Source organism: Alexandromys fortis, unplaced genomic scaffold (genome assembly GCF_014885135.2).
Source record: "Alexandromys fortis isolate MF-2015 unplaced genomic scaffold, M_Fortis_MF-2015_v1.1 scaffold_74, whole genome shotgun sequence".
Classification (NCBI taxonomy): Eukaryota; Metazoa; Chordata; class Mammalia; order Rodentia; family Cricetidae; genus Alexandromys; species Alexandromys fortis.
This window is the reverse complement of record NW_026068008.1, coordinates 8,715,602-8,739,227: the sequence shown is the minus strand read 5'-3', so window position 1 is coordinate 8,739,227 and position 23,626 is coordinate 8,715,602. Positions and strand designations below refer to the sequence as shown.

The following is a 23,626-nucleotide window of genomic DNA, read 5'->3' as shown; positions in this document are numbered from 1 at the left end:
CTTTCCTTGTTCTTCATCTCCCCCCACCCGACCATCCCATTCTCTCTAGTTCTCCTCCCTCCTCCCTTTCTCCTTTTCTCCTTACCTTTCACATTCCCTTCTTCTCCCATGCCAATGATCCCAATTTTCTCAGGAGATCTTGTCTATTTCCCATTCCCGGGGGCGGGGGGTGGGGATCTTAATATGTTTCTAATACGTTCTCCTTGTTACTTAACTTCTCTGGGGCCATGGACTCCTTATGCTTTGCTTTACACCTAGTATTCACCTATGAGTGGGTACACACCATGCTTATCTTTCTGGGTCTTGGTTACCTCACTCAGGTTGTTTTTTTTTTTCCTAGTTCCATACATTTGCACGCAAATTTCAAGATGTCATTGCTTTTTATCACTGAGTAGTATTCCATTGTGTGTATGTACCACATTTTCTTTATACAATCTTCAGTTCAGGGGCATCTGGGTGGTTTCCAGGTTCAGGCTATTATAAACAATGCTGCTATGCACATTGTTGAACAACTGTCCTTATAGTATGGTTGAGTATCCTTTGGTGGGTATTATTTGATGGGTCCCGAGGTTGGTTGATTCCAAATTTTCTGACAAACAACCATACTGATTTCCAGAGTGGTTGTATAAGTTTGCATTCTCAAAAGCAATAGATGAGTGTTCCCTTTACTCCACATCCTTTCCAGCATAAGCTATCATTAGTGTATTTTATCTTAGCCATTCCAACAGCTGTAAGATGGTATCTCAGAGTTGTTTTGATTTACATTTCCCTGATGCCTAAGGATGTTGAACATTACCTTAAGAGTCTTTCAGCCATTTGAAACTCTTCTGTTGAGAATTATCTATTTATATCTGTATCCCAATTTTTAACTGTATTATTTGATATTTTGATGTCTAATTTCTTGAGTTCTTTATATATTTTGGAGATCAGTTTTCATCTCTGCATCTCTAGGATGAAGCTGACTTGATCATGGATGGATGATTTTTATAATGTGTTCTCGAATTCAGCTTGTCAGTATTTTATTGAGTATTTTTGTGTCTATGTTCATGAGTGAGATTGGTCTGTAATTCTCTTTCTTCACTGATTCTTTGTGTGGTTTTGGCATCAGAGTAACTGTAGCTTCATAAAAAGAGTTTGGCTATGTTCCTTCAGATTCTGTTATGTGAAACACTTTGAGGAGTATAGGTATTAGCTATTCTTTGAACTTCTGATCGAATTCTGCACTGAAACCATCTGACCCTGGACTTTTTTTTGGTTGGGAGGCTTTTGATGACAGTTTCTACTGCCTTGCTGGTTATAGGTCTATTTAAATTGTCCACCTGGTCTTGATTTAATTTTAGTATGTGGTATCTATCCAGAAAATTGTTCATTTCTTATAAATTTTCCAATTTTGTGGAGTATAAGTTTCTAAAGTATGACCTAATGATTCTCTGGATTGTCTCAGTGTCTGTTGTTATGTCCCCTTTTCATTTCTTATTTTGTTAATTTGGATATTCTCTCTCTGCCTTTTGATTAATTTGGATAAGGGTTTGTCTATCGTGTTGATTTTCTCAAAGAACCAGCTCTTAGCTCTTTGTCTTATTGATTTTTTGTATTATTTTCTTTGTTTCTATTTTGTTGCTGTCAACACTCAATTTGTTTGTTTCCTGTAATCTACTCCTCCTGGGTGAGTCTGCTACTTTTTATTCTAGAGTTTTCAGGTGTGTTGTTAAGTCAGTAGTGTGAGCTTTCTCCACTTGATTTATGTAGGCACTTAGTGTTATGAACTTTCCTCTTAGCACTGCTTTCATAGGATTGAGTACATTGTGCCTTCATTTTCACTGACGTCTATGAAACCACTGACTTCTTTCTTCATTTCTTACTTAACCCAGTGGTGGTTCAATAGAGCACTGTTTAATTTCCATATGTTTGTGAGTTTTCTGAAATTAGTGTTGCTGTTGAATTTTAATTTTTAAACCATAGTGATCTGATAAGATACAAGACGTTATTCCATTTTTTTGGTGTGTGTGTGTGTGTGTCTTTGAGGTTTGCTTTGTTACTGAATATGAGGTCAATTTTAGAGAAGGTTCCATGAGGTACTGAGAAGAACATATATTCTTTTGTGTTTGGATGAAATGTTCTGTAGATGTCTGTAGGGTCATGATATCTGTTAATTTTCTTATTTCTCTGTTATGTTTCTGTCTGGTTGTCCTGTACATTTGGGAGTATGGACTGTTGAAGTCTCCTATTATTAGTGTGTGGGGTTTGATGTGCAATTTAAGCTTTTGCAATGTTTCTTTTATATATGTGGGTGCTCTTTTATTTGGTATATAGAGGTTCAGGATTGAGACTTCATCTTGATGGATTGGATTGTTCCTGTTACAAAATAATGTGTCCTTCTCTGTCTCTTTTTATTGATTTTACTTTGAAGTCTCTTTGTGTTAGAAATTAGAATAGCTATACTTGCTTGTTTTTTAGGTCCATTTGATTGGAAAATCTTTTCCCAACCTTTTTCTCTGAGGTAATGGCTGTCTTTGAGGTTGAGGTGTGTTTCTTGTATACAGCAGAAAGCTGGATCCAGATTTCGTATCCATTCTCTTAGCCTGTGTCTTTTTTTTTGTATCATTTTTAGTTTTGTTTACACATACCATTATATCATCTGCAAATAAAGATATTTCTACTTCTTCCCCTCTGATTTTTTTATATATTTTTTATTAAAAATTTCCACCTCCTCCCCTCCTCCCTCTTCCCTCTAGATTTTTCTTCTAGTACTTTCTGTATGGCTGGATTTGTGAACAGGTTTTGTTTAAATCTGGTTTTGCCATGGAATATCTTTTTTTCCCCATTGATGGTGATAGAAAGCTTTGCTGGGTATAGCAGTTGGGCTTTCAGCCATGGTCTTTTATTGTCTGCAGCAATCTACCCAGGACCTTCTGTGTAGTGTAAGAACACTTGTTTGTTTCCCGGCCATCAAGCAGCTCAGACACAAAATAGCCAAACAAACTGTATTAATTAAATCACTGCTTGACCTATTAGCTCTAGCTTTTTAATAGCTGTTTCTTATATATTAATTTATCCCATCTTCATTAATCTGTGCATTACCACGAGGTCATGGCTTACCAGTAAAATTCCGGCATCTGTCTCCAGTTGAGCTACATGGCTTCTCTCTGACTCTGCCTTCTTCTCCCAACATTTGATATAGTTTTCCCCACCAATTCTACTCTGCCCTATCAACAAGCCAAGGCAGTTTCTTTATTTATTAACCAATAAAGGCAACACATATACAAAAGGACCTCCCAAACTATTTTCCCTTTTCTTTTTTAATCAAAAGGAAGGTTTTAACGGCAATATAGCAAAATTACATATAACAGTTATCAAGAAAGAGTTACAGTTACAATATTTATATCTATTTTATCTTTTATCATAAATAAAGAAAACTATAACTATAGCTATCTATTCTCCAACTCCATCAAAGAATCCAGAAGGATATAATATTACCTAAGTAAACAGGAAGTGCATTGTAGGCAACTTTCAATACAATAATTGACAGAGACATCTCACTGCCTGAGCAGTCACCCAAAGTTCTTCTGTATCATTGGGACATCCATCTTCAGCCTACAGGCTCATAGTATCCAGCAAACTTTTCCATGAAGTAGGAAGTTTCAAAGACTGTTTTGCCTTTATTGGCAGTTTGTCAGTCACTTTCTTCTGTGTCCTGGAGAATATCTGCACACTCTTTCATGAAGTAGGAACCCCAAAGGACCATCTCAACTTTAGGTAAGTACAGCAGTCATTTCTCTGTGGATCCTGCATGTCCAGTCACACAGCATAACATCAAGCAGTCCGGGCAAGAGCAGTTTCTTGCCCAAATAGCTAACAAATTCCATGAGGAGCTTCTTTGGTGCCCATTTTTTCTCTTGAAGTTATTGGTGCTGCCAGGAACAGATGTGTCTCATTGTCATGAAAAGTCCTAAGTTTTTAAAACATCTTAAATGCCATATTCTGAAGGTCTCTGAAAGATTTGAAGTACACCTAGTTAACTGAAATATATCTCTATATATCTAGAAAACCTAACATGACTACAAGCTTGACTATTATAGATACTATCTATTAACCTATATTTCTTAATTATACATTACATTTTTAAATGAGCTGCACAAACACAAGATCTTAATCAAGAGCAGAAATATACATATAACAAAATTGACCTTAAATTTGTATCAATAAACCATGATCAATACCAATACAAATCTCTATAGCATATCCCCTTTTCAATGCAAACAAATATTTATAAACAATATTTAGGAATATGGGCATAGTTCTCTCTAAACTGCTTCCTGCTGTTTTGGGGGCAAAGTAATTTTTTGAGATATGTTCAAAGTGATTTTTTAGGGGTTCTTGGTCCATCAGGCCACATTAGTCTGGAAGGATTCCATAGGTTCTCATCCTCTGTGAAAACAAAAGCAGAAACTCTTTTCCAAAGCAAAATATCCTCAGATCTATATTTTGAATTTAAGATACCTTTAAACTATATATGTTGGCTTAGCTTAGCAGTCCCCAGAATCAAATATCTCTCTGCAGTCAAAAAATTCAAAGAAAACACAATAGTATACATAATCCAGACTGTTTATATATATATATTTCATCTTTATGTGGCTTATTTTTTTACCCCTTTTACTAAATGATTGTTTGTACTCTCTCTTTTTAAAGACTTTACATTTTTCTTAAAACATCTACCTCTTTTAATAACTGTCTATAATCTTTTTCTTCTCTCTCCCAAGCCTATATACATTTATCCAGCACTGTAAACTATTTAGAAGTCTATATCTGCTTAAATCTTCCTTTATTGTGTATCTATAATTATTTTCTGTCCAAGAGTGCTTCTTAAAATGTTAAGTGCTTAAAAACCTAAGTGGCGGCATTGCTAGGTGCCTTCTTGCTCTGCCTAGTTCAGCATGGTGGAGCTGTTGTTGCCTCTGAGAGCCATGTACATTGCCCCATTTTTAGGCACATAGTGGGTCTATGTTGCCATTAAGCAAGTTGTAGCAGTCTGCTCACAAACCCTATTTAAATGCTCTGTCCTGAAAGAGCCAGAGATTGTGCTGGCAGCACAGCTCAGGCCCAGGAAACTAGCATTCTAAAACTGAGTGCCCGTTTTTCTGCTACTACTGAATCAGAAAGACCTCTCTTAAAGGAGCCTCAGAAAGCTGACAGCAAGCAAGGCCCATTCTGGAAAAAAAAAAAAAAAAAAAAACTGTAGCTAAACTTTGTGTTTTAGTGTGTGGAATTTCTTTCCAAGCTCTCAGGTTTTATGTGGATACAGTTGATCAGGTTGGAGCAACAATTTGTAGTGAGATGAAAGGCCTAAGTGACTAATAGAATGAAGTCACATATAAAAGATCCAGCTTCATCCAGAGATATATTTTAACAAGAAAACTTCCTAACACCTACTGACCACACACACACAATCATACTATGTAATTTAAATTTTTGAGTACAGCCTAATGTCTCCTCATTCATTCACAAAAGAACTTGCATTGTTGAGAGCATTTAGATATACCTACTCTTGACTGAGACTCAAACTGTATCAGTCAGACTCTGGCATTGAACCCACTTACAGTTGTAACAATGCTGAGTACCCACAAGGCTACAGCTGAAAGGTCAAATCAAATTACTAGATCCCAGTACTGCATTTGGATTCTACAAATGGTTCTACCTCTATATAATGACTGACGTAATGACATAAACCACAATATTATATCATATGTGGTTGCTCTGTGGGAATGCATACCTAGTACCACATTATGCAGGCCAAAGACTTGCCATTAGAGATGAATTTGTTATATCTCCAACTACCAGGAGAGTGAACTTCACCATGCTTTGGGAAGCCTCACCTCCAGAGGAAGCCCTAAACTGTCAGTGACCCATTAGATTACTAAGTCCTGTTTCATTTAAAAGGTGGGACTCACCAAGCAGGGTAACTTTCAAGACATTTCAATTCATTTGCCAAGCAAATTAACTCTGTCTTATGATTCTTTATACATCTATGTTCTTTTCTCTGTTATCACAATTTGACTATATGCCACGGTAAGGTTAAGTCTCCATGGGACCACATCTATTGTTCCCATAAACTTCTAAGGTGCAGATTCCTGCTGCCATCACCTCTTTCTTCCACCTAATGAATATGCACACCAAAGGCTGCAGACTCTGTGCTCCCCTGGTGCCACAGTGCAGTTCTACCTGTCTTCAGTCTCCTTTACCCTTCCCTGACTTCCTCAGTGTTATGTCTCCTACCCCTACCACTCTCTATTAAAAGCACCTTGGCCTCTTGCATTCTAAAAAACTACACAGACAGTAAAATCCAAACTTATTGTCATAGACCTCGGATATTTAAACAGATATCCAAACTATACATACATCTGTCTGAAGTTATCTCCTATAAGGCTGTTAGACATGTTAATCATCCTGTGGCCTTATCTCACACACCACACAATCATCAAGCTGGTAAAATTACCCTAGAGACACAATATATGGAGTAATTAAAACTTCTTTCATACCACCACCTCCCTGAATCTGGGGTTCCCCCTCATGACAAGTGGCCCTCATGTTTCCTACAACAGACATATCTTTGCTCTGTCAAGACTCACAGAAATTTTGTGCTCCTCCATTTCCATCCTTCATGCCAAATTTTTGTAAAATGAGATACAACCATCCAACCTAAAGGTGATAACACACTATATTGTGGCTCCACAGCAGAGTTTCACATTCATCTACATTTTTCCTTCCAGTACCTTCAAACCTAAAGCCATGTGGAAATACTCTCGTATCTCCTGCCTTCTTCCATATAATACCAATCATCCCCTGCCCACCCCCTCCCCCGGACAGATGTCACCAATGTCCCATACCTGTTACAGTGTTCCTTATTGCTGCGTGGAGACAGGCCAGAGTGGCCACAGCAACCATTGCTCTAACCCAGCATTGAAAGCCATCAATGCTAACCTACAAGTTCCCCCAAACTCCACTATTTCAATTTTCTAAAGCAAGACACATACGAGGCCTGCTTTGTGAAGGTCAGAAAACTCATCAAATATAGAGTTGACAATAAATTTGTCATCAAATCTCTATTAGCTAGTTCAGCTGGTATATGTACCATTCATTGTTCTTGTTTTTGGATTAACACCTCCAACGAAGGCTTCACTCTAACAAAACTTGAACCAAACTAGCATCATTAGTCATACTCTATAATTCTAAGCAAAAATCTGTAATTTACACAAAATGCTGGTGAAGTCTCACTTGATGTGTTTGCCTGCCCAATACCAAGCAAACAATAAAACCACCTGCCTTTTAAGCTTCAGTCACTTCATGTTTTTAGTTTTCTTATACTATCATAATAGTATACTCTCTGTACTCATCTACTCAATCTTTATAAAAGTGACTCTCTTTCCTCCTTCTAGAAACTGTTTCCAAATTCTCTAGGAGTCTCTTCCATTCAAACCATTCAACTATCTCTCAAGTAAATGAGTTTGAAACTAATAACAAGATATTCACAATTCAACAATAACATAAGGCTATGTGTATTTTTCTTTTTCTTTTTTCTTTTTCCTGTACTGTCTTGAAGTGGTTTTTGAGACCCTGTCAGTGGCTGGCCAGTTTCCTTTCTTGAACAGTTGATTAAGTCCACACCCCAACTACTTCCCTTATCAGGGTCTCATGTTCTGAGGCCCTTTATGAATCTACCCTAATCATCCTAAGGTCAGACAACAGACAATTTGGGGGCAGTTCCTGAGCCCTACAGCCCACTAGAAATATTTAAATCAACCAACCTGGGCCCATAGCTAACCCCACCCTGCCTACTGTATATAAATTGTTTCCTATCCCTCCACATAGCTGTACCCATCCTCAGGAAGGATTCACTGTGTGACCTGGCCAGCAGCCTTCTCTGCAGCTGTAAGTAACATGAAGAACTATCTTTTACCTAGACACGTATTCTTATGAACCTAACCATTAAAAAGATCTTATAAACAGAGTTCTACCTGTTTCTCAATATATTAACGTTACAAAGTTTAAACTCAAGCTTTTGCAAAGCTTTATGTTTAACAAGTAAGTCTTAATAAATATTGAAATGTGGGGTAGGGATATGATTGATTAGTTACACCAATTCTTTGATTATTTCAACATTCATTTCCCTAATCTATGTTGTAAATAGACTTGATTGTTTCTTTAAATACTATATCCTATACAAATTACAAACTTAGTCTATCATAATCTTTTAAGCATCCCAAATGTTTTGCAAGTTAGTATTTCACAACTTTGAAATTGGCAAAGGAATGTTAATAGTTAAGGCAATGTTGGTAAAAATAGACCAATTTCAGCATGACGCAGCACTTACATGATCCTAACATTCAGGAAGCTGAGGCAGAAGTTCAAGTTCAAAGCTAGCCTAGAATACATAGTGAGGCCTTGTGTCAACAAATCAAAAGAAAATGAGATCAGTATGTTCATTATCCTGGATTCTCAATATAAAAAAGTATTGCTTCTTAAAACCTAAAACTATATAGTTTGTGCATCTAGTTTTCTTTTCAAATTGCTTTTATTTTTATATTATGTATACATGGAGTGGAGCCATGGCACATATGTGGAGGTCAAAGGATAACTTGAAGGTATTCTGCGATGAGGGTCCTCCTGTGTGTTATCAAAATCAGGTCCTCAGGGCTTGGAGGCAAGTTCCTTAACTTGTTGAGCCAACTCACTGGCTGTCATTCATCTAATTTTCTAACATGTTAGGTTCTTTTTTATATGCCAGGCTTCAAAAACCTTAATAGCTTACTTCAATGATTATAAACATTACATTCTTGAGTTTAACACTAACACAAATTCTATGGATTTAACATTTTTTAAGCATCTATTCCTTCTTCTAGGATTGTAAAGTCACTTACTCGAATGAAGGGTAAGGACTTATGACCCTAAAGTTGAGGTTACTGTGCTGAGAATCATGACTCATGGTAAAGTGTCAATAAAACATCTTAGAGAGGATCAGAGACCTAACTGAGACCATGAATGTGCAGGGTGCCTGGCCTGAGACGAAGGTCGGCATGTGGTAACAACTTTACACATCTTGTAGACTTTTACCCAATTTTTAAGTTACACCCTGACCTGGTCAATGCAAATCTATTTACATTCTAATACACTTAAATTTGACTAATTTATTTTTTTATTATTGGACTCTGTAAGCTTTTTATATCTTTCAAACTGGTATAGCAATCATATTTTATTGACTATTTCCTGCATAATAAGCCTATCCTATGGATGTTTTATTTTACAGTATTATGTAAATGTACATCAAGTTCACCAAGTTCACTGCTCTGCAGCTAACTGCCTGCTAGGTTTTGCATGTGCCTGCACAATAGCTCTGCAAAGACTCCACAGGGACTCTCAGCCAATCTTAGAACCTGCATCTTGCTTGAACATTCTTCCTACTCTTTCAGAGAGAAATGGGTGCCCATTTAGAGCATGTAAGATTTCCATGAAAATATTTTGACCTCTTTTAATATTTTAGATTTATTTTATATATGTGAAGATTTTGCCTGTATGTATGTATGTATGTATGAATGTATGTATGTTTGTATGTATGCCTGATTCTTATAGAGGACCGTAGATCAACAGGAACTGAATTATAGAAGTTATAAGCCAACTTGTGGGTGCTGGGAATCAAACCTGGGTCCTCTACAAAAACAAGTGTTATTAACCACTGAGCCATCTCTCTAACACCCTATTTTATTTTCAGGTCCATTCCTGCCAATGTCTAGTTTAATTTTTCTATTTGCTCAAAACATTTGTTGCAAATATTCTCTTCAGAAGAAAAAAGTAAGGAAAGAAGGAAAAAAAGAAGAAAGTAAAGAAGGGAGGACATAAAAAGGAGGAAGGAATGGAGGAAGGTAAAAATAAATCTTTTGCATCAGCACTGGTCAGTGTAGGCAGGTGGGCCAGGCACAGAAGTATATGTGCTGGGAGGCAGAGGAGACTGTGTTAACTTTCTGAAAGTGCTAATAAAAGCACAAAAGAAGACTATGCCTTTCAATGAAGGCCAGAGTGAGTGAAATGAGTGCTTTACTCTCCAGCCTTCTCGGCACAGCTGCCTGTGTTTTTTTCTGTCTAATTACTGTTTCTCCTTACCTTACCTCAATTCATCATGATTATTTAAGGTAGAACAATGGCATGCTGAAAGCAAACAGACTTCGGCAGGATGCTGTTATTCTGAATACAATGTTTAAGCATGAAGACTATTTAATTGGTCTACAACCATAGTCCTAGAGGGACCTACACATACATTTACACTAGTATATGCTTTTATCAAATTTATAAAATATACCCAGAGACAGTCAAGGTTATTATCATTCCAGATTGTCTACCAACTGCTGAATACCTGTGTTAGATGGAATTCTACAGACATTGCCAAGATCCAATAGAGAAAGCTGAGTGATTATTCTAACTAACTCTTCATGTGAGCAGTATCAGTGTTTGTCCTTTGAGGTCTGGCTTATTTTACTTAGCATATGCTAAAGTAATTTTACTCTTTCAAATGTCTCCTTTAGAGATATAACACACTTCAATTACCCACGTATCTGACAACAGTCACGCAGTTTTTCCACTGTGCTATGGGTGTGTGTGTGCACTAATCTCTCAAGTCTCCACTCTCACTCATTTTAGGTACATTTCCAAAAGTAGAATGGCAACTACAAGGTGATAATATTGTATTAAAAGTTTGTAAGGAATTGCCTTTCAATTTTCATTATAGCTATACCATTTTATCCCTGCTAGAATGAACAGGATGTTTTATGTTTCCCCATCATAGACAACATCTTCTATTTTCCAGAATGGATGTGATTGTTTGCTTGTTTGTTTGCTTAATAACTATAATTGCAGGCAGATGTACTTTAAAGATAACCACCCAAAATAATCCTGTGCATTCATTGGATTCACATGGGCACTGAAGTTCTACTATGGAAAAAAGAAAAGTCAGTCACAATCAACTCTATTTCCTGTTTTCTTTTTTGGTCTTGTAAAACAAGGAAAATGGCAGGTGTGTCTTTAGGCTTCTCTTGAAGGTCTTTTGAAAGAGTGCTTGCAAAGCTGTTAGTCCACGCTTAGAAAAAGATGCCGTAGGCAGAGGCTGCTTCTTCGTTCCCGGAAGCTCAAACATGAATTAATCACACAGAAACTGTATTAATTACAACACTGATTGGCCAACCAATCACTTAGGCATATTGCTAACTATTATATTTTAAATTAACTCATTTATATTATTTTATATTTTACTGTTAAGGCTCCAGAGTATCTTTCTCCTTCAGCAACTACATGGTGTCTCGCTGACTCTGTCTCCTTTCTCCCAGAATTCATTTTAGTTTTCCTGCCTAACCCTATGCTGCGCTGCCACAGGTCCATTAGCCAATGGTAATAAAACATGCAGCATACAGAGTGGAATCACACATCAACCTACCTTTCACTTTTGCTTGTTTTCACATCTCTCTTGCATAATTTTCTCTTCATAGCTCATGGTCTAACACACAGTCAGTAGTTTTTCTTTACTGCTGTGGTTCACAAAATAATCTATGAAACTCAGGGCAAACTGTTTTGACCATAGTGATCCCTGAGGCACTTCTCATTAAGTGGAACCAAAGGTCAATATAAGAGCCTTACTGCTCCATAACCCACTGAATGCAATGAAATCTTTATCAATGTTAAAACCTTTATTGGTCTCATTCCTTAAAACAGCTTCACTGTGCTCAGAAAATGATTTTATTTTTCTCATAAAGTTATAAATTGCAGTATTTCTGTGGGTGTGGGTCTAGACAAATATTTGCAGTGGGCAAAATCTACCTGAGCAGTGCCACAGAATCTGGTGACTTGTGATGTTAGTACATGTGCCATGGAAGCCTTCAACGTCTAAAAACTGCTCTCATTCTAGATGACTCTAGATCCAGGCATGCAAAGATGATAGAATTATGACCTCAAATCAAAAGTTCCCATAGTACCCCAATTAATAAGAAAAACATAAATTTAACAATCGTAGATCTACATGAACACAGCAAAGGTTTTTATTTATATTTCATTTATACTTTAATCCATCTTTGTGTTTTTATATAATAATAAAAGTTTGAAATTATGTATTTTCCATGTAGGTCAGGTTAAAATCATTTAAGAAAAACAATAAAAACAAATAATAGCCGAGAAAGTAAGAAAGCAAATGAATGACAATGTATTCCTATATATAGTAGTGCAAACTATCATTCATTTATAAATTTTTTGCATGTGTTTATTTTATGTGTGTTTATATGGGATGTACACATGCTTTGGAGAATAAGTAGAGGTCAGAGGACAACTTGCAAGAGTTTGTTCTGTCCAACTACCATGTGGGTCCAAGGAATCAAACCCAGGTTGTCAAGGCTTGGTGGCAGCTACTTTTACCCACTAAGCCATCTCATCAGCCCAATTGTCATCAATGTTGACAATAATTCTCATTTCCTGGAAATTGAGGTTACTTTCTAGTTAGTCTATATGAAGAAAAATCTCCCCTACTTTCCTAGGTCAAGACAGAAGGGTAAACTGGACAGTTGTAACTGAGTTCTTCGCTTCTATAAGTGAGGCAGAATATTTTACTTCCTGTCTGAAGCAGCTGCCAGAGGTGATTGAAGGGGCTCCAGATCCTTTCGTTTACAAAGTTAAAATAGAACACTGCCTTGAAATTGTATTTTCAAGAATGTGAAAGTTTTAGTCCTACTAAAGATATTTCTGAGCCTAGAGGCTTGGTTGACTTCCCCTGACTTACTGTCCCTGGTGGTCATGGTCACTTCCATTCTTATCCTCAGATGGCTAATGCAGTCTGAACAAAGCTAATAGCCATGATTTCCATTACCAAGCTAAGATGGTCTTAGATTTTTCAAAGGCAAGAGAATCAGTATAAACATTTTTATGTGTATATTTTTTCTACTTGTCTTTTACATCATGCATTCTAAATCATTCATTTCACCATCCCTTCATATCCATCCTCTGCCCCTGCACCCCCAAAAACAAAACAAAATTTAAGAGAAAAACAAAAAGAAAAAATTAAAATATCATAATGGAAGCTGTAGTATGACACAGCGAGTCATGCACACTTTATCCATACATCTTTACTTGCAAGTGTTCATTGCAGAGTCATTGGTTTGGTTCGAGGCCTCTGGTTTCTATTGCACCATCGATGCGGGGCCTTCACTAGGGTATTTCTTGGATATCCTGTTGTTGCCTTGTGTTGTAAATATCCTTCAGCTTTGGGTCTGCAGGTCAGATCCCTCACGTGCTCCAGCATGTCATAAAAAGGGTGCATGTTGGGGCAGACCAAGACATAATCCTGGTTCTCGGTCTGGGTGCTGTAGAGTTGGTCCACCAACCAGCTCTCCCCGTCTTCACCACCAGCGTGAGCTCTCCAGCATTGCCCCAGCTAATACAGCTCTTAGAGCAATGAGCAAGAAGTGGGGCAGATTCTCTTCCCACACCCTCATAGTCGGCTCTCCCACACCTATACCTTTAGGGCCAGCTCTGTTGTATAGTCCAGGTGAGGTACAGGTGCCACTCTTCAAAGTGCTACAGCTGGTGAGGGATAGGGCAGCCCTCCTGCTCTTATGTCCCCAGGACCAGATCCTCCACCTGTTTCTAGTGTTGATGGGTGGGAGGTTGGGGAGAGGGCGCCTCTCCTCTGTCCATGCTACCACGTGTCTGATGAGTAATGGGGCGCAGCTCTCCTTTGCTCATAACATCATGGCTGGGCCACGCTTACCTCAGACCACTGGGCAGATCTGCTGTGCTGCCTAGGTGAGGTGTAGGGCCTGTTTCCTGAGTGCTGCAGCTGGTGGGGGGGGGCATGTAACCTCTCTCATCTGTTACAGGTGGTAATGGCAAGGGGTAAGGGGGATTATTTCTCATCTTCTCACACTGCCATATGACAGACATTTAGATAACAAATATAGGAAAAACAAAACCTGATTGGCTTATGAATCATAGATTGTATAGATAAGATAGCTTGTTTTATAAAACAACATAGCCAATTCAGTTCATCATCCATCCCCCACACTGTCACTTCCAGTCCTGATTACAAAAGAGTGGTACCCTGTTATTTCTTTGTAAGAACTGGTCTGCTAGACTCCTACCGCTGATCTAGCCACAAAGCCTCAGAACCTAACTTTGCCATACTATACTTGGCTGTTTGTTGAACTTTTATCCTGCTCTTTACTTACAGAGCTAGAACCGAAGGGTTTCTTAACCATAATTAAATGTTACTTCTAGTCTGTAGAAAATAGGTTAGCATGGGTCCAGCTCTTGGGGCAATAATGTAAGGATGTATTTTACTGTGTAGGGTCACATTCACCTCCTTCTTAGGGATTTCTTGGGGTCTTTCAAAGGAGAAAATTGCTCACATCCTCACAAACACAACCCTCACCTCATCTTAAGCTGATGTGCTGTGATGTGAGAGACACTGGAGAACTGCTCCAATTCTCTCTCTCTCTCTCTCTCTCTCTCTCTCTCTCTCTCTCTCTCTCTCTCTCTGTGTGTGTGTGTGTGTGTGTGTGTGTGTCTGGACTGTAACTGATTGAGACAGTCCACTGAGGGAAATGGTTTTTGAGCTTAAATTTTTCATGTAAAGCACAGGTTAAATTTGAAGAAACTTTCTTTTTAAGCTATGTTCCCTTTCACAACCTGCTGTAAATTTGTATCAAGATGGTTAAGAATTCAAATTCAGGGAGGTTTAGTTTGGGGACAAGAGTCAGATACATCCAAGGCAAGCTAGATACTCTCCAGAGTAGAATAGCCAAGGGATAGCATTAGAAAACAGTGAGCGTGGAACAAGCAAGATGAAATCTGATACAAGCAAGGAGCGATGAGAGCAAAGCCTCATTTTCTTAGATTTGTCACTCAACTGCCATTCTGACCTCTGATTTGCCTAAAGCAATTGCTTTTACAAAGTAAACATACAATTTGAAAGTCTATCTGCAATGGCCATGCAATTACGTTGTACAATATAATGAGATGGAAAGAGCACAAAGACTAGGGTTTGAGGCCATGGGGGTGGGGTGGGGTGGGCGAGGCTACTTTGCTTAGAAATAGTCTTGGTCTCCTGAAATGGCATCAAGCAGCAGCAACAAACCCAAACTGAAAGGAAAGCTTTGCTGAGCCTTCCTGTAGACACCTTAAGACCTAAAAGATCTTTTCTCTGAAGCTCACTCCAGGGGGATGGTACTGGTCCACATAGAAGGGCAGATTTGGTTTCTGAGAGAGAAGCCCTGTGGGCAGATGATAGTGACAAATCTGGAGCCTCATGTCTTGAACACTTATCTTTGGGGTCATATTTACAATAGAAGACTGTCTGGAAATTTCAGCCATGTTTGAGAAAAGGAATAAAAAAATTTAAAGCAATGTTTATGTAAGTACAATCCTTAAGCCAACATCACCAACTTCACTTGGATACTAAGAACGAGTATACCACCCCAGCTTTCACCCAGACCTACTTACACTGGTGGTGAAGTAGGGCAGTAACCTTTCACAACATTCCAGATGGTTCTAATGCATACTTCTGTCTCAGAGCCAGTGGTTGAAAGGCACGTGGTAAAGAGTATCATTCTCCAAAGATTATCCTGAGATTTTCATTTCCAAGCACTTAGTTTTAATTTCTTATGCCATGGAGTTCAGTAATACTGATCCCTTGGTTTCTCCAAACCTTAGATTTTTCTCCAAACAAGTACTCCTTTATCTCCCAAGAGTATCATCATCATGCAAAAACAATAAAATAAAATGTCTTTTCCATGTGTTTATCTCGTTAGAAGATATTTTTTTACTTATATGAGACAGCAAAGTAGTATTTAAAAATTGCATAGCGTCTTAACTGTCAGTAGGTCAAAAAACTATAGAAACCTATTTTTCTCTTATGTTTTTAAATATAAGACTTTTGAAAAAATAAATGAATATTTTTAAGTCTATGTTCATTGTAATCACCAAATAACTCAGATATGAATGAAGTAATGTTTGGTAGCCTTTCCTTCTTTCCAATCATGGGCCTTTCAGGGTCACAGCCCCTGACTGTGTCTACCCGTGAACTCTTATGTCACCGAGGGTATAAACTTGTATGTGCAGAAAACTTCATATACAGAACCAGGATCATTGTGTGCTACTGTTGAGAAACTAAGCCTTTACAGATAAGATAGCAGAAGCACAGTTACCTCATATCATCCATCCCCTGTTAGATTTTTGAACGCCTGCTCTTCAGTTAGCGTTCTGACATATTTCTCTCCATTTACTCCTTTTAAAAATGAAGTGTAAGTTACTATTCTATGTCAATTCATAATTTATAAATAGTCTATAAAGTAACTGTTTGTGCGCTTTCTAGTTCTACATGAAAAAAAAAAACATCAATTTCCTGGTTTCTCCATCTCTGTGTCTCCCAGGGTTTCATTTTGCATCTTCTCACCCACTGTTCCTTCAGGTCATCTTTTCTCCCATTATTACCCTTGAAAATTTTTACCAAAGAGTCAGAAGGCCTCCATGAGTCTGTGGGAAAGAGACTAATACCCTGATGTTACTGATAAGGAAGGGTACAGTGGGCTCTTCCAGTTCTCAGTACATGGTCAAACAGCAGTTCAACTCAGGGTCACAGTTCCTCTCAAGGGCTGCTGGTGTTCTCACTAGAAACTGAAAGGTGAATTTTCCCAAACTGAAGGATAGTGTTGGTTTAAGTGTTTGGACCCACTGAGGAAGTTGTGGCTCAGGGTTGCAATTAAAACTAAAAGATTCAATCTCCACCCATTGAGGAGCTCCTGTCTTCTGCCTGAGTCTCAAACAATGAGGTGCATACCTGTTTGGTATTGAGACTGTCTCTCAGAGGCTCACTGATTTTGTTATACTACTGTCTGAATCTTTTGGGTAATACTGACCAGGAGAAGTCAATGGGTGTACAATCAAGCTGCCATCCTTCCCAATATCTTATTCATTCTCAACTGTATGGTTTTAGTTCTTCACCCTCTGTTTAGAAACAAATTAATAATATGATACTGAAAGCAAAGAGATGATGAATTTAAAATAATACTTAAAATATATCAACTTTCTACAAATTTATCTATAATAAAATACAAGCAAAATACACAAAGTGATCGATCTCCCAGTTCTCTGAAGGACTCTGGAAGAAAAAGCCCTGTGTAAGATCAAGTGCAGGATGGTGCTGCATGAAGACTATATTTGGTGTCCCCAGCCTGCAATGTGAGAAATTCCTTTTCCCATAATAAAGCTAGTGAGGCTGAATGCAGTCAGGTTCTCTTTCTTAAGTCTCAGAGGTTTATCAGGTCAGGCAAAGTTTCAGCATCATGTAATCTCACCTTTCATCATCTCTTATGTGAGCCCAACCTAGCTCCTTCTAAATTAATGTGACTATAATTTGTTCATAGCGCTCTGAAGTGTAGCACCTGAAAATTTACCCTCATGAAGACCTCCCCCTTTTTCATAAAAGATGCAATATTGTCTCTCTATTCAATGTTGTAATTTGATCTGAAATTTCCTAGTCTATTTATAGATCAACAAGGACCCATCTCATCATCTTGCTCTATGCCCTTTCAGCATTATCTCCAGAGGAGAGTGGACGCCTCTTCTGATGCCCTGCCCAGATGACTACCCACCTCCCCAGCTCATCTGATAGCCCTTATCTTGTCACATCCGTCTCTTGTCTGACTGGGGAAAGCAAGGGCTGTCTTCAGAGACATGAACAGTTGTTGCTGCCAATATCATGACTGGAGAGCAAGTACAATCACAGCACATCTCTCCACATGCCTCTTTGCTGTCTCTTGAGAGTGGCTAATGTTCGGACTAATTTGATACCCTCAGCTCTGTGACAGTTTGTCATCTATTAAAAACTGAAACTTATTTATTCTCCAGAGAGGAGGTTTCAGCTTTCCGGTTCTAAGATTAAACTGAGTCTTAGACTGTGAGATGGTATGTCTTTCCTGAAAATGGTATATTAAGATACTGGTTTCCAGAGTTTTTTCTTGGCTTGATGTATCCAAGTACCATCTTATTTACCTGAATAATCCTCTATTCTAGATCTCTTATTCTTGAGTGGGCGTAAACGATTTGTTCATATTTTCACTAATCTCCTATGAAATAAGTGAAAAAATTACTGTTTCATTCATGCTAACACAGCATATAAATGAAGAATAATGCAAAATATGTAAGAGTGATAAGATTCAGCTTCTAACCTCAAAAAACCTTGTGTAGGAGAGAGAAGTGCATGCATGAATGTAATTATGGTTTCAATGAAAAACGTGTCAAAAAGATACAAAACAAATTCAGTGGCAATGTGGCAACATCTTTCAATTTGAGACAGTATAAATTTCATGAATACCTTCACTAAGCAAATACTGTATGGTTCCCTTATCAGCTCTTCCTCTCTTATAACTGTTTAAGTTACCTCTAGTCAATTGGAGTTACAAATTATTAATTAGAAATTTGCAAAATGAATAATTGATAAGTTTTAAGCCACACACTCTTTTCAGTGTTATAAAAAGCAAAAAACTCTTGTTCCTTCCCCCCTTCATTCTTCCTGGAATGGGACTCACCCTGTGGTCTGTGTGTATCCATGTTGTTCACATAATCTACTTAGTAGGCTTCTTGGTATCAAATTGGCTACTTGGAATTGCAAGACTTGTCCTCACGATCTCTAGCATAGTGACCTAAGTTTACAGAGCAGCACATCATGTAGATACTGTATCATATATATCACCTCAAGGAGGAAAATTAATAAGGAAAGTTCAGTAAGTATCTGCATAATTTTATGAAATTTTAGTTTGCTATTAGATTTTTACTAACTTCATGCCTAGTGTAACGTCCTGCTTAGTGTAAGCTGTAAATATATCATAAATGCACATATTATAGGAGGAAACAGTATTTACAGATTTTTGTGCCATTCATGTGTTTTCACACATGTGTTTTTAGAGGATCTTGGAAGTACCTCATAAATAATAGGGCACTACTATACTTCATGTAAGGGATTCTTGGATTTTCCTATGTGAATATGTGTTTAAGATGGAAGTTTGCACAAGAGTAAAATGTGTAACAAAGCCTGAAGGTAGCAGGAAGCATGCAGACTAGATTTAGAGATGACAGAAAGTCCTGTTTTACTAAAAATTGAAGCATAGAAAGGAACTCCCAAAGTATTCTAGAAGAATGGATTTAAGGTGCTTGTCAGAGATGCTGTTCTCCATTTTTGCAAGGAAACCGCTAATGTGGTAATTAGAATTAAGATTCAGGATGACTATTCTCAGTAGGACTTGAATCTGTTAAAAAAGGACAAGGGCTCAGCAGGCAGCATAGCCAGTTAGGATATGAATTCATATAAGCAGGTAAGTGGCAATGTCAACAACAAATAATGAAGAGACCAAAAAGAGTTCCAGGGGGCCTGTGAAGATAAAATTGACAGTCTTCACATTTGAGAGCCAAAAAAAGAGGAAGAAGACAGGGAACACCAAGACAGTGAGTCCGGACTTAGATCTCCATCATGGTGGTTCCATTCATAGAGAAGACAAAGACTGAAGGAAAGAATCACATATCCCCTTGGAGATAGGAGGACTGAGTACAGACAAGTCGCTTCCATCATGCTGACCTTTACACAGAAAGGCTGAGGAGATCTTAAAGACATTTTTACAGATGCCCTTTGGATGTGATTCTGCATGGTTTATGATGATTGGCTGGTGGTGCTCTTGGCATCACTCTTAAGCCATGTGAACAGCTCTTCTGCAGTTCATGATGCCCCAGGACTTAGGACAGAAAAAGGTTTATGTTGAAATTAACCTTGAAAACTAGAGTTTTTCTCATTAGTAGTGAATCTCTCTACCCTGAATGAAACAAGTGTTTAGGGGAGGGGGGCATTACCTTTGTTGTATCCTCAAATTGTAGTAATGGATTTGTGACAGAATAGTGACCCTGGTGACTAAGCAAAGCTCTGTAGTCATAATAGCCCCTATAAAATAAAACTCGTAACAAAATCAACCTGACTCACCTCTGTGCTATTGTGTTACAGAGGGATTAAGGTGGATAGTCCACATGAATGGTTTTATTGGCAATGATTTTGACAAAACAAACATTTTCAGTTCCTAGTCGTTTCTTAGGCTTCAGTTGCTGACATTAGCACTGATATTTTCCTCAAACAGTATGACATATTTTTAGCTGCCTAAAATATCTTATAGAGTAATGAATAGACATGTTACACCAACTATAATCACTTGAAAAAGATCAGAACCCTATTCATGATGGTAATAAAATTGTTTGTTCATCATTTTATCCCAATTCTCACTTACTTCTCACAATTATACTCACATTCCATTTAACCATTAAGGTAGTCAAGTGGTTGGTTGCCAGGGTTGAACCCAGGGCCTTTCATATTCTAGGGACATACTATTGTTGAATCAAGCCCTCGGTCTCATCTCCATGTTTTAGAGGAAAATATCTAGGTCTTTTTCATACAAAATTCAGCTAATTCCTTTGAGTATCATACCCTAAATATACCATCCAAACATTTTAAACTCTTGTCCCCTCTTTGGCTTATTTTCAAAAGGATACCCTATCTATTCCCACCTCCAATCTCTATCATAGTTTTATAAATCCTTCAAAAAGTACCCTTTGCTCCTTAGTGGCCCCAAAGATGTCCTCAGGGGGAATTCCCAGAACCTTTAAATATGATAACTTTCATGGGGGATGGAACTTTATAATGTAGTTAAATTTAAGGTCCCCAGGGTAAGAAGATTCTTTATAAGAAGGTAAAGAGTAGAGAGAGAGAAGATTCTATGCTGCTGGATTTGAATCTGGAGTAGTAAAATGCAGACAACTTCTAAAAGCCAAAAAAAAAAAAAAGCATTCCTGTTTAGGGCCTTTGAAATAATACAGCCCTACCATCATATGGAGCTGGGCCTGTTAAGATGCATTTCAGACCTGTGATTTCCAGAAATGTCAAGAGAAGGATTTTGTGTTCTTTTAACACCACTGAAATTTTAGTAATATGTTACTCCCTTATTTCTGTATGATTTGCCAAGACCTTCTGGCTATACAGCCATAGATTTCCTGCACAGGGAGAGGTACTGTGGGACCCACACAAACACCACGGTGATGATAGCCGAAGAAGCAGCACGTTCAGTGTGGGTACAGAAGAAGGGAAGAACCAGAACCCCCACGAAGTTTCATTGATCCTTCAACATGGTTTATATGTTGTCTCTTACCTATTTTCCCTTATTTTCTTTTGTTGTGAGCTCATTGCTTGATAGTCACAAGTTATTCTGAATGCCCAGACTTGCCTTCTTTAATTCAGAGAGGTCATCATCATTGGATGCCACCAACCATGAACCATAACCAGTTTCTGTCATTATCTGTTTGTTCTCCGTGGACAAAACTCCCCTTGGACCACAATCACAGTGGTTACGGAAATCTACCTCACCTTGCACTTCCCTTGTACAAAGCCTTCTGTGGAAAGTTTTATCTTCCTTTGAGACAGACATATGTCTCTTCTGAAGATGCCATGATCTTCTGCATGACACATATTCTTCCTGAACATCTACCCAGAGTCAAATGGATCTGCAGGAGGGACATGGCAGAAGTAGAAGGTAATGGAAAGGAGATGGGTTTAAGCCACTAAGCTTGCTGGCTCTTAGATATGTAGGTTTTGTGAAACAAAATCTTCAAAAAGAAATGAGATTTCTTTTTCAAGAAAGAAGAATGGTATGAATTCCATTTACAAAAGTAAAATCGAGAGGAAATGTAGGGGGATGGGAACCAAACCTTGCATTTTACACTTGGTTGTAACAACTTGGATATCTTCTACTTTTATTGCGTTGAAGTGCAATGCTGAGTGAACAGAACAATTTTGATTACTTTGTAGATTAATAAATAAAGATCAGTACTGTCTATTTCATATTCACATATGCTTATTAATTTATCACCTCGTGAGCAAGGTCTATCTGAGCTTAATTTTCTATTAAATAGGAAAAGTTAGTGAATATGTCAAATAAGTAGGGTGAATGGAAGTAAAAGGATGAAAATCTCATGATTTATCTTTCAGGAAGGATTTAGAGAACTGGAAAAGAATGACAGTATTTATTTATTTTTTAATATTTATTTATTTATTATGTATACAATATTCTGTCTGTGTGTATGCTTGAAGGCCAGAAGAGGGCACCAGACCCCTCTACAGATGGTTGTGAGCCACCATGTGGTTGCTGGGAATTGAACTCAGGACCTTTGGAAGAGCAGGCAATGCTCTTAACCTCTGAGCCATCTCTCCAGCTCCACTGACAATATTAGGACTCAAATGATGCTTCCCATACCTTTATACTTTCTGTTTGCTTACTTAATTTCTTTCCACCAAATGATATGAGGAAACACAATCTGCATGAAATATCAGCATTCGTTCTCCATGTTCCTCCAAGGAATTTGGTCTCCTCATTAGTGTATCATGTACCATACCAACAAAAAGGTTGTAACCAGATAGAACTCAGTTTTCAAAGTATATGTGTGCCCAGACTATCCCAAGGAGTTCAGATGATGAACAGACTATGTGCCTCTGAAAAGACCTTGCCATCCATCAGGCTGTCACACAAGTGTGTGACATTCCATTGCAACTGCTTCTATCAGACTCTTACACACATAAAGAAAATAAGATGACTAAATAAAGTCAGTCTCTTTCTTCAGCTTCCTTTCCTTCTTCTATTCTAGCTCCATGACAACCTCTCTTTGACGTTTAGGCTTGGCATCTTCTTTTTCTCAATCTTCTCCACCATGTAAAATAAGAAAGGTCCTACTATGATCATTTTAATTTCATGGAATCTTATGTTTAGTATGAGTTAGCTGACCTAGACTGTTCTATTTTTAAATGTTCCTTCAATTCCCTAGGCCATGCCTACCCAGTGAAGTCACTGATTGATAGCATCAGCCTGTAAACCAGATTATCCTCACTCCCTGCCCCACAGATCTTCACTCAGCTGTCTCTGAAAATCATTCAGAATGTTCATGTACTCGGAGAGAACACTGGACATGTTCTCTCCACTGATGTTCTTGTTAGGCCTTTGAAATCTTTCTCTTTCATGTGGACTTTCTTTCAGTTGTGGTCTATAATTGCCATGGGGGGTGTCATTCCCAGCTAGGGTAAAGTCTGCAAGAATCTTCCATATTCTTTCCATTTTTCTTCATATAAAGGCAGTCATTGCAGTCTTTACTTGGTGGTTAATTGCTCAAGTACATTGTTTGTGTGGTTGCTGCACAATAAGGACCTATAAGCTGTCTGTTTATTGCTAAGATTTTTTAAACTTCATGCAATTAGTATTATAGAATATGCATTTCTCCAATGTAACTTTCTTTGCTTATTTAATACATTTTGTGGATTTTCTATGTTGATACAGATGATTCTGTTTATACTCAACAATACAACTATGCCACAATACCTTTCTTCATTTTGCTACTGGTTGATAACTTAAAACACAAAAAGAGCCATAAACTACAATGAAAATACATTAATCTTTTCTTTAAAGAAAATCAAGAAACAGTAAGTATAAAAAGTAGACTAGGGAGGTCTCATTTTTGGAATGGATATTTG

General features: G+C 37.9%; 1 protein-coding gene across 1 annotated transcript in view; it reads left to right on the top strand.

Moving 5' to 3' along the window:
- Positions 1-7,865: 7,865 nt before the first annotated feature.
- Ca1 (carbonic anhydrase 1) overlaps positions 7,866-23,626 on the top strand; it is a 37,645-nt gene continuing 21,884 nt past the window's right edge. The window contains exon 1 of the mRNA XM_050161775.1: positions 7,866-7,926. The gene's annotated coding sequence lies outside the window, so the exon portion shown is untranslated. The remainder of the gene's footprint in view (positions 7,927-23,626) is intronic.